At 41.7% G+C, this 17648-nt stretch overlaps 1 long non-coding RNA gene across 1 annotated transcript in view; it reads right to left on the reverse strand.

Annotated features, from left to right (window-relative positions):
* Window positions 1–13670: 13670 nt before the first annotated feature.
* LOC117237262 overlaps window positions 13671–17648 on the reverse strand; it is a 48276-nt gene continuing 44298 nt past the window's right edge. Inside the window, exon 4 of the long non-coding RNA XR_004493982.1 lies at window positions 13671–14011. This is a non-coding gene — a long non-coding RNA (uncharacterized LOC117237262). The remainder of the gene's footprint in view (window positions 14012–17648) is intronic.

Here is a 17648-nt window from a genome sequence, read left to right on the forward strand (position 1 = left end):
CAATCCTAATAAGGACGAGTTCGGCCTAATAAGGAGTTAGCTCGGCGGACGTCAGCGCCGGGTTAACTATGCACGTCTCGGAAATCATGCGGGTTGCGACGACATAGTCCAACCTCAAAGGAACGTACATAAATGCCCTCAAAGACGCGGCGAGCTACATCACCGCCGCGTGGAAGAGCGAATCGTTGAGGAGGACGGGACCAGCGCGCGACAGCGACAAAGGAGCCACGAGGCTCGTGAAAGCAATAAGGCTGCCGCGCTGGAGGAGGAAAACGCAGGCCTTCGCCAAGAACTGACGAAATGGGCTGCTCGCGCTCACGTGTGCCCGCGGTGCACCAGCCCGGCGTCCGAGTATGGCCGTCCTCCGCGGGAGGGTAAGAGCGGCAGGTTACGCATCGATGCCCTAGAGAGGGTAGTGCAAGAGTTGAGACCCTCCTACTTAGGAACGTTTCGGGGATCGACGACAACGCACCCCCGAGGCACGTCGAAGCACGGACCGCTCCGCCACTCGCCGCGCCACCCAAGCAGCATCGCTTCCGAGGGAGCAGGAGAGTGATGAGTGGAGAGTGGTAGAAACTAAGAAACAGAGGTGGGCAAGCTGTTCGAGAGGATAATCGCCGCCAGTCTGGAGGCCCATATGACGGAGAGGATGCCCGGATAACACGACAGCCAATTTCGCCGAGGCCGCTCGACGGTGGACGCGGTGAGAAGGGTGAGGTCCATGGCCGAAAACAGAGTGTTCCGAGAAGGGGTGGCGTTGGCGGTCTCTCTGGACATCATGTACGCCTTCAACTCCATTCCTTGGGCCAGGATAGTGGAGGCACTGCGATACTTCGAGGTACCGGCGTCGGAGTCATCCGGGCATACCTGGGCAGGAGGTGGATCACATACAACGGGAAAAGAACGGAGAAGAGAGAAGACAAGTCGAGCGCGGCGTTCCGCAGGGTTCGGTGCTGGGACCCATACTGTGGATCACGACCTACCGAACATCGGCGGAGCAGGTTCGGGAGTCCGCCGACTCTACGAGGCAGTGGTCCGGTCCCGAGTCCTTTACGGGACTCCCGTTTGGGCCGAAGACCTGATGGCGAGTCGCCGCAGCCTGACCTTGCTGCGGAGGCTGCAGAGGACGACCGCCATCCGCATAGCAAGCGAAAATCCTTTAGAAGGCAGCGCGTTATTTTCTGTTTTAAGTCATGCTCTAGAGGGTTCTGAAACGCAATGATTTATGCAAATACTGGCCGGTGCAGATAACACCTGGCCAATATTTAAAGAACTTCTTACTACGCGTTTTGGTGGCAAAGAAACAGCAACATAAGCGCTAATGAAGATGCTAATGAAAATAGCAGCAGCACACCAAAATGAAACTACAATTCCAATAACGAGCGTCGGACCGACTTCTGAGTAACGAAAGCTTCACTTGGTAGGTTAACTCACCTGAGTGAGTCGATTCGATTTTACTTCGATTCTGGAGCTGAATGCCTTGAAATTTTCCGGCAAAAAAGTAGCAATGAGAGGAATAAGAGATACTTGTATCAAATGTATATCACAAACTTTGTCCGTTGTACGTATTGATGGATTTACATTGCAGATAATTTTTCATGTCCTTGCAGATAGTTACTTAAAATATATCGTGGTTGACCATGAAATTTTAAGTCAAAGTTTGGCCACACAAAATGGCCGCGGTATGTATAAGACAAAAACAATTAATATCTGTAACAAAGCCACTGAAAACGAGATCAATATGAATGATGTCCACACTGATGTTATTGGAGATGACAAAAATCGTCTATGACAAAAGATGTTTAATAATCACGTTAAATGGTTAAACCCTGTCAAATTAACACTTGTACATATAATTGAAAATATAAACCTCATTGAACGACAACGATGGCTTGTCCTAATGAAGATACGCAACGCGCTCCTAGAACTAGCTTCAACCCGACAAACCCGACATCAGAAGTGGGATAAGTGTCGTCCAGAACCAGGCAAGAGCATATAACTACCATGCGTGAGTTAATACAGACGCTTGTGCCAAATCCGGGCGCGGAATCTAAAAATCTATCGCTACAGTGTTTTAATCCTGAAATCGCGGGTACCGACTCAGCTGCATGGTGCGCAGTTGTCAATCTGATCATGAAAGAAAATCCTTTACTAGGAAGTGCGTTATATTCCGCTTTAAGTTGTGCTCTAGTAGGTTCTGCAGCACAATGGCTCACGCAAGTACTGGCTGGAAGAGATATTACTTGGTCAAAATTTAAAGACCTTTCTACTGCGCGTTTTGGTGGCAAAGAAACAGCTACCTCAGCGCTAATCCCACCGTCACACAGCTTCGGCAATTCATTGGTCTAGCTTCGTATTTCCGAAAATTTGTCCCCAAATTTTCGCAAGTAATGGTTGCCTTTATATACGCTTAAATCAAAGAACAAAAACAGCCTGGACAGAGAAACACGAAAAGCGTAGACAAAAGGTAACTTCCGTTCTAACTGACGAACCGGTATTAATGATGTTTGATCCTAATTATCCGATTGAATTACATACTGACGCTAGTTCTGAGGGATATGGGGCCATTTTAATGCATAAAGTCGAGGGGAAAAACAGGGTCGTTGAATATTACAGAAAAACAATCAATCCTGCGGAATCCAGATATCATTTATATGAACTAGAGAAACGTCTCTAACGCTAACGAGCAGTTGTAAATGCTGTCAAGCATTTCCGACGCTATTTGCACGGGCTAGAATCCCTAGTTGTTACCGACTGTAATTCGTTGAAAGCCTCCAGCAACAACGTAAATCTAAACGACCGGGTCTATAGGTGGCGGGCTTATTTACAAACGTTCAATTATGATATTATATATCGGGAAGATAAATCGTGGCCCACGTAGATTTTCGTGAACCCCGTAGAATTGGATCAACGTTCAATCAATGAAATCGTGGAGAAAGAAATTAAACTTACAGAAATCTCAGAAGATTGGTTAGTAGCGGAACAACGTCGCGATCTCCAAATTATAGAAATCGTGAAATTACAAAACGATGAGCTTGCAGACGCTATCGCGAATACTTACGGACTACGATCTGGCACCCTTTATCGTAAGATACAAAAAAAGGCAGAACTCTCTGCTTGCTCATTATTCCCAGAGGTTTTATGTGGCAAACGCGGACTACTCAACATCATGGGATGAATCTGCTCTTGACGAAATATTTGGATCTTGTCATCGATAGCCAGTGGACGTTCGAGCCACACTTCGACTCCCTGATTCCGAAAGTGTCCCCAGAGGTTTTATGTGGTCCGTTATTAATCATGCGCACTAGTCAATTATGCACTTAGGTCGGGATAAAACACTCGAGAAGTTGTATGAGTATTACTGGTTCAAAGGAATGACGAAATATGTTTGTAAATTCGTAGAGAACTGTCATACTTGGGAAGTTTCTAAGTTTATTGCTGCCCGACAATATTGAAAAAAGAGAAATAGATATCACCGATGTAAGCCAGCAGATAATGAAGAATATAGAGATTAGCGCTAAATATGATAAAGATAGATTTGGCAAAATTAAATCTAAAGTAGTTAGATTTAATCTTCGTGATTTTGTATTGCACAAAAATGAGGAAAGAAAACAAACGAAGTTAGATCCAAGATTCAAGGGTCCATTTGTGATAGCAGAGATTTTGGAAGAAGACAGACATATTTTAAAAACATTAGATAAACGAGCATATAAATACAGTCACGAACAGATTGAGGAAAATGCCAGAGAGTTGCATCCCTGTTGAGTTGGATGTCTGCAGTGATGACAATGGCAGTGACAATGACGATATGACTACACCGATCCCACAGAAACATAAGCACTGTGACCATAACATCTAGCATAGTGTCATTACATACATCCAATGTCTAGAAAAGTGATCTAGAAAAGCGAAATTCATTCAGATACGAAATCGAAAATTGTCTGTCATGTCGTCACAGTCTGACTGATAATCCACAGAAAAACGAAATAATTATCTCTTCACTAATTCAGATTGAATTTCCCATATCGGAGCATCATATTTTAACGTCGACGAAATTTTTAACACTATCATATCAGGAAAAGAAGGAATCATAAATTCACAAATTATAGAACCTAAACAATTCTTAACAACACTCGACCAAATAACAAAACAAAACTTTATGAGTAACCATACCGAACCTTCAGTTGAAAACTTTCAACTAATTCTAGATCTAAGTAAACTAAAATTATGGACAAATATTAACAAACTTATATATGTGGGATAGTGTGACGTCAAAGAAGGAAGTGGCGTGAGGGGTAATTGTTTATTAGCGTTGTCGAGATATGTTGATGTTGTCAAGGAGTGTTGTGATCGTTACCAAGGTATGTTAAGGGAAAAATGAGCATGGGAAATGCTGTTAGAGTTGAATTTATCGTGGTCGTGCGAAGTATGTTGTGTTGCTGTGTCGTAGAATTAGTGAGAAACGAATACGCGAAACGCGGTATTATATTCGATTTCGTATGAGTGCAACGATATTGTATTTATCATACTGTTTTCTATAAATTTATAACATAACATCCCTACAAATTGGAGGCTCGCGCCGAGGATTTTTTAAACCGCGCCAATCTAAAACTTCGAGAAGCGGTGTGATAAAAGATCGTTAGCCGTTACGAATAACATCGTGTGTATTCAAAGACATTATTGTAAAGTCCAAGACGGCAAATTGTGAAGAGGAATTATCACCCAGTAGTGAAAATCTAACGATGGAAGAATTACGAAACAAGCTTGCTCAGATGAATCTACCGATATCTGATGCAAGGTCAGTGCTGGTGGCCAGGCTAAATAGAGCGCGCAGTGCAGGTCAAGCAAATCTTAAAGTACAAGTAAGTAGTGAAAGGTCCGTGGAGAAGCGAGGTACGGGGACGAAGCCAAAAAATAAGCATGGTCGAGATGTAGATGAAAGTCTCGAGAGGCTTAGGACGAAGGAATTAAGGGAACGTCTAGCAAGTATGGAGCTAGAGACGAGAGAAAGAAAAGCTGAATTACTACAAAATAATAAAGCTGAATTACTGAGCGACTACAGGCGGCCATGGAAGAGGAGGCATCGTCGAAAGTGACTACGAAAGTGAAACGGAAGACGACGAAGAAGGTGAAAGTGAACGCAGAAGAAGAGCGCAAATTGAACTATGACAAATGCTGTAGAAAGACCCGTGGGCTTTAATTAAGTTTTCAAGATGTCCAAGACACCTTAGAAGTTTTTACGGGCGACAACAATGAAAATATCAATCAATGGCTCAAGACGTTTGAAGAAACGACAAGCATGTGCATGTGGACAGAAGACTAGAAAGTAATTTATACAAAAAAGCTGATGAGACAATCAGCAAAAATATTTGTGAATTATGAGTGCCAAGCTAGAACTTGGCGTAAATTAAAAACAGGACTAATAAAGGAATTTTCAAAGAATGTAATACCTGGCAAATACACCATGGATGGGATAGTGTGACGTCAGGGAAGGATGTGGAGTGGGGAGAACGAGGCGGGTATGGGTTCTCGGGGCGTAGGACCACGCCCTGGGAAACCCCGATGGATCTGATGTTCTCTTACAGTCGGGTGGCGGCCGATCGGTGCCCTTGGCACCCGTCGGTTCGCCGATCCGGTGCGGAGAACTTCGGAGAAGTTGGTGGGCCCATGCCTGTCAAGACCACTCACCTCACCTTCTCGCGGGGCTCCCTGACGAAGCCCGGTCGAAGCCGGTGCAGGGCGCGAAAGAGTGAGTGGCACCAGGACGGAGACTTCGACGACGACCTCGGTGGAACAAAACCAAATATGGATACGGAGAACATAAACGACAAAGTTTACGGTGCAGGGGAGGGATACCCCAGTACCGGCGCAGTCGCGGGTAGTGAAGTGGGCCCCGCTGCGTCGATATCTCGCGACCACGGCCGTTCGAGGGTGGACCGCCAGGCCCTCGAACGTGTTTTTACGCCTGGCGAGGCGCGGGACGACGCGATGGAGGTTGCGGAGGAGCCTCCAAACAGGACGAAGCGAGGTTCGTCGAACAGGTTGAAGAGCGAGTTTCTCGCCCCGGCTGCGGTGGACAAAGACTTCGCAAGAATGCGGGCGCTGCCGAGGTCCGACGATGAGGAATCGGTCGCCTCGGTCGCCACGATGGCCTCGCGTTCATCGACGACGTCGAGGAGCAAGAAGAGGAGAATCGCCGTGATCACCCCGGACGTGTCCGAGGAGCTGGGCGTTACTGATCAGGACGAGCTCCCCAGCGGACGTCAGTGCAGGGTTTACCATGCACGTCTCCCAGATAATGAGGGTTGCGACGACATCGTCGAACCTAAAGGGGACCTACATCAAGGCCCTGAAGGAGGCGGCCAGCTTCATCACGGCCGCATGGAAGCACGAGTCGTCCGTGAGAACGAGACCGACGCGCGACAGTGACACCGCAATGGCGAGGCTCACACGGCGCTGGAGGATGAGAACGCCGCCCTTCGACGAGAGGTGTCGAAGCTGGCTGCTCGGGCCGGCGAGTGCCCGCGGTGTTCCAGCCATGCTTGCGAGACCGACCGGGAGGACACGATTGACAGAGCGCGCTTCGTTGCCCTGGAACGGATGGTGAAGGAGATGAAACCATCCATCATCAGGGCCATCGAGGAACGGCTAGGCCGGGGGACGGTGGTGGAGCGACACCGCGAACCTTGCGGAGGATGCCGCGGCATGCGCGGTACGCGCCATCAAGAGACAGGGCCTGACGGTGTCGCCGGCCAAGTCCGAAGCCTTGTGGTTCTTCGACCACCGACGCAGAGGAACCCCTCCGCCAGGACTGTCGTCGCTGACTATCGACACTACCCGCTAGCGGGTGTCCATGAGAATTTCTCCACGTTAAAAAAAACAAAAAAAAAGAAAGAAAGGGAAGGATGTGGCGTGAGGGGTAATTGTTTATTAGCGTTGTCGAGACATGTCGATGTTGTCAAGGACTGTTGTGAGAGTTACCAAGGTATGTTAAAGGAAAAATGAGCATGGAAAATACTGTCAGAGTTGAATTTATCGTGGTCGTGCGAAGTTCGTTGTGTTGCTGTGTCGTAGAATTAGTGAGAAACGAATACGCGAAACGCGGTATTATATTCGATTTCGTGTGAGTGTATTTATCATACGATATTGTATTTATCATACTGTTTTCTATAAATTTATAACATAACATCCCTACAAATTGGAGGCTCGTGCCGAGGATTTTTTAAACCGCGCCAATCTAAAACTTCGAGAAGCGGTGTGATAAAAGATCGTTAGCCTTGCTGAGATGAATCTACAGATATCTGATGCAAGGTCAGTGCTGGTGGCCAGGCTAAATAGAGCGCGCTGTCCAGGTCAAGCGAATCTTAAAGTACAAGTAAGTAGTGAAAGGTCCGTGGAGAAGCGAGGTACGGGGACGAAGCCAAAAAATAAGCATGGTCGAGATGTAGATGAAAGTCTCGAGAGGCTTAGAACGAAGGAATTAAGGGAACGTCTAGCAAGTATGGAGCTAGAGACGAGAGACAGAAAGCTGAATTACGTGAGCGACTACAGGCGGCCATGGAAGAAAAAGCATCATCGAAAGAAGGAAGTGACTACGAAAGTGAAACAAAAGACGATGAAAAAGACAAGCAAAGAATCCGTTCAATTTGGAACTAAAAGGACATTTCACCCCGAGCTGCGAAGCGCGGAAGTTGAAGAGAAACGGAGTCGGCTATTTTCGAGAGACCGGTCAATCACCACTATCGTTAATCGTTAATCAACTGCTGTTATTCGTTACTATCGTTAATTGTTATTCATTGTTATCAAGTGATAGAATTTAATAAACGCTATTGTTGAATACAGCTGAGTATTCCTTCCACACCTATCACGACATTCCACCTCACGGCAATCATCCACATTTGTAAAAGAACTCAAGCAAGCCACAATAGGATCAATTTCACTTGAATGTAGAATCGAATTAATTAATAATCAACAGACAGTCAAAACTTACCCAACTGCTGTATGTTTGCCCAAAAGCGCTAGGCCGTAAAGCGTAAGACCGACATGTCTAATGTACACCATTGATGATATCCCTATGGTCCTTTCACCGAACTTTTCGAAGATGCATACGCGGCAACTGTCGCGGACACCTAATAAACGCGTGCGTAGTGGCGATATCGAAAGGCAACCAAGGACAAGAAACCGTTTGATTCTGAACCAAAGATTCATTTTGCCCCGAGCTGCGAAATGCGAAAGGTTAGCGTCATAGCGAGGAAAACACTATTAGAGATTATGGCGGCACGTGTCACGGAACTTTCCAACGGCTTCGTGATACAAAGCGCTACGCCGTCAAAGCGCAACACCGACGTGCTCAATGTGCCATCGATATTTTCAAGCTTTTTCCGCCGAATTCACGGAAGAGCATACACGCGCAAACCGCTGCGGCACATCTAATGAACGCACGCTAGTGGGGATGGATATTGATGGGCAACGAAGGTTAGAATCCACTCGATTTGGAACAAAAAAGACATTCTACCCCGAACCGCGAAGGGGAAATATTGAAGAGAAACGAGTGGGCTATTTTCGAGAGATCGGTCAATCGTCGCTGTTGCTAATCGGCGTCAAAGCGTCCACTATTGTTAATTGTTATTCAACCGTTAATCGTTCATTGTTATCTAGTGATAGAGACTAATAAACGTTATTGGTTTGTTGAACATATTTGAGTGTACCTTCAGTACCTATTACGACCTATCCATCTCAAGATACGTGATTATTAACTCTTAATAGATATAATCGTTAATTGTTGGTGATAGTTAATCGTCAATCGCTAAGTGTTGACCGTAAATTCTTGACTTTTATTGTTGACCATCAAGAGTATTTCTTGTAGGCACCTTTGCCAACAGCCACCTCAGACGTATTATGTGAAACACATAAAATCCTAGAAATCGAGTTTAATTAGCAGCAAAACCGGATGTATACTTCTAAATGATCGTATTATGAAAATAGGAGGAACACATAAAAATATTTCTTACGAAATCAAAATTAAAAATAGTTCACACAGTTTCAAAGAAATAGACATCCCAACGCTAGAAGAAATATTAAAAACGGCCTCAAAGGTAACTCACAACTTTAACCAATGCCAACCTCAATACGTTATGAACACAAGTCAGTACCCTACAATTCGAGCGACGTATAAATTCACTAAAGGAATATGGCATGTCTACACTACAAATATTAGAATATGTAGCCCTAGGACTAGGAACAACATATATAATGTATAAATGTAAACTTTTCGAAAGTCTATATCGACTAATTCCTAAATATATCAAAATACTCTGCCCTACCGCTTACGTAAACAATATTGATCAAATACCAACGACACCAATTTCTCCACCAGTCCGCAGGACGATTACCCAAAATGAAGCCTAAAACATCACCGAAGATGAAGATAACGAGATCGTTCAACTCGTACGACCCACCAAAGCCGCACGCTTTAACGGAGCAAAGCGGGAATGTCACAGACTCAGAAACAGTAGGGTAAACAAAACATCCTGTATGTCACAGGCATTGGAACAATAATCAGATAGTGACAGGAAAGCCGCGTCTGATAGACAGCCGACGATAACCCCTCCAAAGAGACCAAAGCTTAGTATAAGAACCCTCACAAATCAGCGCTCAACACCTTTTCGTTATAAGACTGAAGCGTTACGCGAAAACATCACCAGTGATCTATTAGTTTCGTGATTTCCTGTGTCTTCTACGTGACATATGCATCGTCGCTCGAAAACTTTATTGTACACCACTATCCTCAGTTCAGATGGCGATCGCCTAACCTTTCAAAGCCCGCGGCTTGCCACGAGTTCTCTCTTTTCGCTCATGTGGTGCATTAGTATGCTACTGCACGTGGTACACGCAAATAATTTACCCAGGTATTGCAAGCAGAAATACGTCAAGAGTGAAATGAAATCGAGAGAGTTTGCAAATGGAGGTGGTGGATGACGGTCGCAGGAAGATGGAAGTAAGAAATAAAACGGAAAATAAAAAGAGGAAAAAGGTAAAATAAAAAAAGGCGAGAAAGTAAAAACGAGAGTAGGAGATGGAATAATTTTGTTCTCACAGCGAAGATCATGCCGTTTATCTGGCAATAAAACGCGGTTTAGATTTATTCTGGTTAAATGAGTTTACCTCGTAATGCAGCCACCGTTCTTGTTGGAAAACGATTATTTTCCGCACGACGGGAATTATATAATTCGAAAGAATTTCCACGAGAGAACTAATTAATTATATCTCGACCGACGTTCTTCCAACTATCCCAACTATTCAGGCGTCGAAAAATCAGTGACGCTTTCGAGGGATCTAGGTTAAACCGAGGCTGCTGATATATGTATGTATATACGTCCATATAGGTCCATATAGGTCCATATACGTACATATATGTACATATACGTACATATACGTACATATACGTACATATGCGTACATATACGTATGTGCATTGCAAGAGGTCAGAGTTCGATTAGCGTGCACTTCTGTGGCTATTAAGAGTTTCTTCGCTTAACTTCACCGCGGTCCTCCAATTTTTGTATTGCAATTTTACTCCTGTTTTAGTGAATAACTGAATTTTTTATATTTTACCATTTGTAAACCATTGTAGCGGCACAAGACCGGTCATAACCGTCATCGGTTATCGCCGGTTATCGGCTATCTCGCTACAGTGTTTTAATCCTGAAATCGCGGGTTCCGACCCAGCTGCATGGTGCGCAGTTGTCAATCTGATCATGAAAGAAAATCCTTTACTAGGCAGTGCGTTATATTCCGCTTTAAGTTGTGCTCTAGTAGGTTCTGCAGCACAATGGCTCACGCAAGTACTGGTTAGAAGAGATATTACTTGGTCAAAATTTAAAGACCTTTCTACTGCCCGTTTTGGTGGCAAAGAAACAGCTACCTCAGCGCTAATCCCACCGTCACACAGCTTCGGCAATTCATTGATCTAGCTTCGTATTTCCGAAAATTTGTCCCCAAATTTTCGCAAGTAATGGGGCCGTTATATACGTTTACATCAAACAACAAAAACATAGCCTGGACAGAGAAACACAACAAGATAAGACAAAAGGTAATTTCCGTTCTAACTGACGAACCGGTATTAATGATATTTTATCCTAATTATCCGATTGAATTACATACTGACGCTAGTTCTGACGGATATGGGGCCATTTTAATGCATAAGGTCGAGGGGAAAACAGTCCTGCGGAATTCAAATGTCATTCACATGAACTAGAGATGTTAGCAGTTATAAATGCTGTCAAACATTTTCATCATTATTTACATAGACGACAATTTCTTGTTGTTACTGATTGCAATTCCTGAAGGTATCTAACAATAAAGTAAATTTAAATGACAGAGTTTACAGATGGTGGGCTTATCTGCAAACATTTACTTTCGACATTTTGTATAGAGAAGGAAAACGAATGGTTCACGTAGATTTCCGTTTCAAGGATTTCCATAGACATTGATCATGGTATCATTAACAAAGTTGAAGAAAAAGAAATTAATCTGAACAACACTTGGGAAGATTGGCTATTAGTGAAACAACGTCGCAATCCTCAAATTTCGTGAATAGTCAATAAATTGCAAAATGATGAGCTCGCTGAAGGTATCGCAAATACATATGAATTTATTATTAATTTATTAATTAATATGAAACAGGGTACGATCTGGTACCCTTTATCGTAAAATACAAAGAAAAGACAGCACTCTCTGCTTGCCTATTGTCCCAGGAGGTTTTATGTGGTCTGTTATTAATTATGTGCACCATTCAATTATGCACTTAGGTTGGGGTAAATTCGTAAGGAAATGTCATGCTTGTCAAGTTTCTAAAGCGAGTTTAGGTAAAATACAAGCTGAACTACATCCTATACCTAAGACCGGCATAGCGTGACATACAGTGCACATGGACATAACGAGCAAGCTAACTGGCAAAAATGACTCGAAAGAATATACCATTGTCTTGGTCGATGTCTTCACAAAATTCGTGTACTTGTATTACACTCGCAAATTAGATTCGCTTAGCATTATCAAAACACTTAAGTCAACTATATTTTTATTCGGTAGTCCTTGTCGGATAATAGGGGATCCAGGAAGATGTTTTACTTTTAAACAAATTAAAGTTCATTTGATTGCGACCGGTGCAAGTAGGGCCAATGGACAAGTAGAGAGTGTTATGGGTACGTTAAAGAACATGTTTACAACGGTAGAAACGACCGGGCGCTCATGGCAAGACGCGATTTGGGAGATACAATCAGCCTTAAATTGCACCATCAACCGTGTGACTAAATCGAACCAATTGGAACACTACTAATCGGCAGAATGGCGAGACCATACGAACGACTTATTGCTACCCGATGACATCGAAGAAAAAGAAATAGATATCTCCAACGTGAGACGACGGGCAATAAAAGAAATAGAAACTAATGCTAAGTATGATAAAGATGGGTTCCATAAAACTGGAGCTAAACTGGTTAGGTTTAACCTCGGTGATTTCGTATTACGCAAAAATGAGGAAAGAAACCAAACTAAATTAGATCCGAAATTTAGAGCTCCATTCGTAATAGCAGAGATTTTGGAAGGAGATAGGTATATATCTTAAAAACATTAGATGGTAAACGAGCATATAAATACATTCACGACAGATCGAGGAAAATGCCAGATAGTTGTACTCTTGCTGAATTGGACGTCTGTAGTGTGGTTGTGGCGGCATACGGCCTCAAGAACGGGCCTGGCCACATGGGATTGTACCTTGGAGGTGTCAATATAATCGGAGGGACGTACATTGTATTAATAGTCAAACTTCAGACAGAAACTGCCTAGTAACGGCGTTTGGAGCTCTTTCGTTGCTTCCAACTAGTATATAACAAAAAAAAAAAATGCAATCGTACAGCGAGGAAAATTTCCACCAGTTTATGCTTCGTGCGATCGCCTTGGAGGATGACACATCGAGCAGTTTATACCGAGCGTCTCAGCAATCGTATTTTGTGCCTAAAATTATTCTACGCATAGTAAAGAGTTATCCCGTTGACTGTGGATTCGCTTGAACCCAAGGATATCGTTAATAGCGTTCAATAAAACGCGTTCAATAAAAAAAATATTCGTAAAACATATTATTCGTTAAACTTGTATAGACGTGTAAATATAATCTCTGCTTTGTAAACCGATGGCTAATCCAAACGAAGAATTGGTACGCGCCCTAAATTCTAATGTTAACCCGACATATATATATATTGATAAGTATCAATATATACAGTACGATCAATATGAAGGAAATATAATCGGAATTCTAAGGAACTCAGCGTGCAATGCATCTAACCGTAATACTCGTTTTTTCAATCAATATCGTTCTCGATTCAATACGCTTCAGCTATCCTTTCAGTAACGAGCGATAAATCTTTGATAACCACTATCGACGCAACATTCCAAACAGCACCAACTTTTCTTCATTGATTTCAACATTCCATATGTTCCGTCGTTCATTATTCTCCTACATCCGATGTTCCTCGTCATCGGGACAACGAACTACAAATAATCTTAAAGACTTTTTACGCACTGTCTAGAGCGTCCATCTAAATTAGATCTGTACAATAATGGCCCACTTTATAACGGCGATATTTCTCCAGCGAAAGAAAACGATTTTAATCTTTTTTTTTTTACACGATTTTAAGTTAACTCGCGAATAATTATCGTCGAAACGATCGCCGATTTTTTCGAGGATGAGCTACTGATCAAATCGATCGACCGAAAAAGGAAATTCTATTATTAAAGGTAAAAACGATGTTTTTTTGTTTCACCGGTGTTCGTAAAGATCAGATCGATCAGGCAGATCGACGATCTATCGTTGATCCTGAGAATCGATTATCGTGACCGGTGCTTAGTCCGTGATTAATTAATCTCACCAACGACACGCGATATTATGTTGTTGCTTCCAGCCGTGAAATTCATGTCTGACCGCCGGTGGTTGTCTTGGCGCAGTTGCGATAACCTGAAACAAATTTTACACATTTAGCACACTTTATAATTTTTAGAAATATAGAATTTATTTTTAAGCAACATTGTATATTTTTCTTTTCGTATCCTTAACACGTTGACTACCACCACGCGAATTTGATATATTTTGCCCTCGAAGCGGCTATAGATTGAAATATGCTACACCACAACGTTTAATTCATTTAAAACAATTAATCACTTTAAAAAATTTAGTAACGTGAGTCTCTGATGACCACGATATATTGAACTTCATGGAAAAACCAATTTGCAAACATAGCGCCACATAGTTTATGAATATGAAAAGTAGAATGCAGTATGGTATCTAAAAGAGACAAAATGAGGTTATGTCCAAACATTAGAATTAGAGCTAGAATTCTTTGTTATGTTCATTGTCAGAAAATCTGGTATTTCTAAAATCACGGAAGGATTGTTTTAAACATTTATAATCTATAATCACGGCAATCTTAATATCTATAATCACGGCAATCTTAATATCTATAATCACGACAATCTTAATATCTATAATCACGGCGATCTTAATATCTATAATCACGGCAATCTTAATATCTATAATCACGGCGATCTTAATATCTATAATCACGGCAATCTTAATATCTATAATCACGGTATTTACAGACGTATTGTCCATAATCAAACATTCTCTATCGTGTGTTATTCACGTTCCAAAATACGTTCAAGTAATTAACTAACGCAAACGTTAATGGAAACATATAGATAGTCAACTATCCTATCCAAGTATACACGAGTCAAAGAGGTAGACCGGCTTTAATAATTCAGAATACGGAAGCAAAATCAATCCTGGACAAATACGTTCACGTAGAGTGGACCTTTGGACACTCACTAGTGGAACAGCGCAATAAAACCGAAATAACGTATTAACGTTGAAGATAAAAGGGTGCGGAGATGAGATTTTTTTACCGAACGTAATCCGTTTCATTTCCGTTTCAGGATTATTTGTAGGGGGATTCGCGTAACAACGTATACCAAAAAACGAACGGAACTCTACTCGAACTCCTCTCTAGAAATACGATTCACTTCCTCTTCCCTTTTTCTTTGCTGACTATCCGTCAAACGTTCGAAGACAAATGACTTGGTCGACGAATGTTTCGTCCAAGAATGTAACAAAGAACATATAAGATTTTTGTCGATGAGGTTTATAATTTGATTGAGGTGGAAGGAATTCTTGAGTACTATTTAATCATAGTAATTATGAGTCTTTTCTTTATAATATTAATTCTAGAATTTTTTACTTGTCTTACGTTTTATTATTATATAAAATTGTGTCATAAACCTAGCATTTCTTTTAGAATCATAAATTACAAAAAACAAATCGAGATATTTCGATCACCGGATTCAATTTCATTCCGACCAATATATTTTTACTACATGAAGACACGTTCTTCAACTAAGATTTATACACTTGTCTACAAGGAACAATTCACTTAAACGTAAAGTATTTCTTTGATTCAATTAAACCCAAGTAGCTCATTATCACTTCTTCTAAATAAACATTACGACTAAGTAACAGCTAAAGAATTAATTAATCGCAAGACATACACGACATAACGCTACAAACGGACAAAGATCGTCCATTCAAGACGCTCTTTATCGCCTTCAAGATCCTTTGAGAGAATTTCAAAACTATACCAACACAACTCGGAACAGAAACGCGCGTTATTACGAATTTCATACGAGTTCGTTACAAGACTCGGTTCCCGAAATACGACCAGCATCTCGGTTCAATCTTCCACGGAGATTGAAGCACCGTTGGGACATGTAACTTCGAATATGAATACATTGAGGGACGCTTGTCCGTGTTACGGACGGAACACGACGAAAATGTTGGTAACACGCATAGTACTACGTTTCTATGTAGACCAGCATGTTTCCATGCGCGCAGCTTTGTGTGTGAATTCAAATGAGAGACGTCGGTTCCCGTGTAGATGCGTGTAATGGATATTTGGCCTAGGAGAAGACATAGTTGTGCACGTGCAACGGAAATGTCGGATGAGTGCTGCTACACAATTTAAGTGTAGTTCCATTTGAACATATTAATTATTCATTTTACACGACGCTTCAACGACGCCCTTGGTTTCGATCGGTTAGTCGTGTAGAATCGATTATCTAATTATATCGACTGTGATTTAGACGTTGAGACCGATTTATTGCTTTGCAGTCTGGTATACATATTCAGCTCGAAGAGTGAACGTTCGCGGATTCCGTTTCGCGTCAGGATCGTCGAATGCGTCGTTACTGATGCGGCTTGGATGAGCGATTCTGGAAATTCAATTATCAATTCAATTATGAAGCATTAAAGGAGTGCTCCGGAATTATACTAATCATGAGATTGCGAATGTTTACGGTAATTTTTTACGGATTTTTTTACGTATGACTAAAGAAATGAAATCTATTTGCAATGAATAGAAATTTGTTTTATCATCTGGATGTTATAATAATTAATTTATAGATTCTCGAGTTAGAATTATTATCGTAAATTTATTTACAATAAGAAAATTTAAAAAACTAACTTTTCTTTATTACGTAAATGGACCTGATCAGCGTAGTATACCAATCAACATTAAATTAATATCGAACCTTGAATCACGAGTACATATTGATTACTACATAAATATCGTATGAATAAAAGTGCAGTTGAAAATGAACATTAACAGGGGCATTGCTAGAACGTCGTGTAAAATGAATAATAATTAATATACTTAAAATACATGGGTATACATACTTGAAATAAATGGAATACACTTAAATGTTACTATCGATGAATCTCAAAAACTGTAGCAATCTCTAGTTATCGCAATATGATAACAACGAATTTCAATTCGCAAGACCCCACGACCATAAAGTTCTTAATGAACACTATACTAATAAAGCGAGGATATTGTATAGATATCAGGTTCCAGAATTGTCAGTATCAGCTTTCAGGATCCGTAGCTCTTCGTTATCGTAGGCGAAAGCTCGTCGTAATCAAAGATTCATCAGAAATCACGTGATACGTGTATTAAATTACGCGTTACTGAACGTCTTTTTAAAAAACACTATCCAGCAACGAATGTTTTCGAATACGATGACCAAATGACATTATATTAAACAGTATCGAGTTTCAAATAGATTGAATCGTACACCGCAAAAATCGATATAGCCAGCACTCTCGGCGCATCCAGTGCGCTCATTTATCACCATGTCACTATAGCGATCGCATAAATCAAACCAAAAGCGTGCACAGCTCTGGTTGCACCTTCGAATCTTCGATGCACCGGTTTTAAAACTCGAACGTGGCTCGTTCTGCCGATTCGATATGGGACAAAACCAGGAGACAAAGGGCATTGTCTTCCTAACATTCGGAAAAATGATCCAATAAAATGATGATAAATCTTGATCCTCAGCGACTCAGCGCAAAACCAGAATATTCTTCTTCGTGTAGTTACGTATTTGTTCTTGGTAAGACGATGAAAAATTGTCAAACAACTCTTGTTGATTGTGTTGAATGAGCAACTCACTGATTCACCAAGTGATAAATACGATCAAGTCACTATGGCTAAATACATTAATCACTGGTCTCTCATTCAGAATTTAGTTTAGTTAGTCATCCTGTA

This window comes from Bombus vosnesenskii, unplaced genomic scaffold (genome assembly GCF_011952255.1).
Source record: "Bombus vosnesenskii isolate JDL3184/JDL3185 unplaced genomic scaffold, Bvos_JDL3184-5_v1.1 scf7180000013365, whole genome shotgun sequence".
NCBI classification, from domain to species: domain Eukaryota; kingdom Metazoa; phylum Arthropoda; class Insecta; order Hymenoptera; family Apidae; genus Bombus; species Bombus vosnesenskii.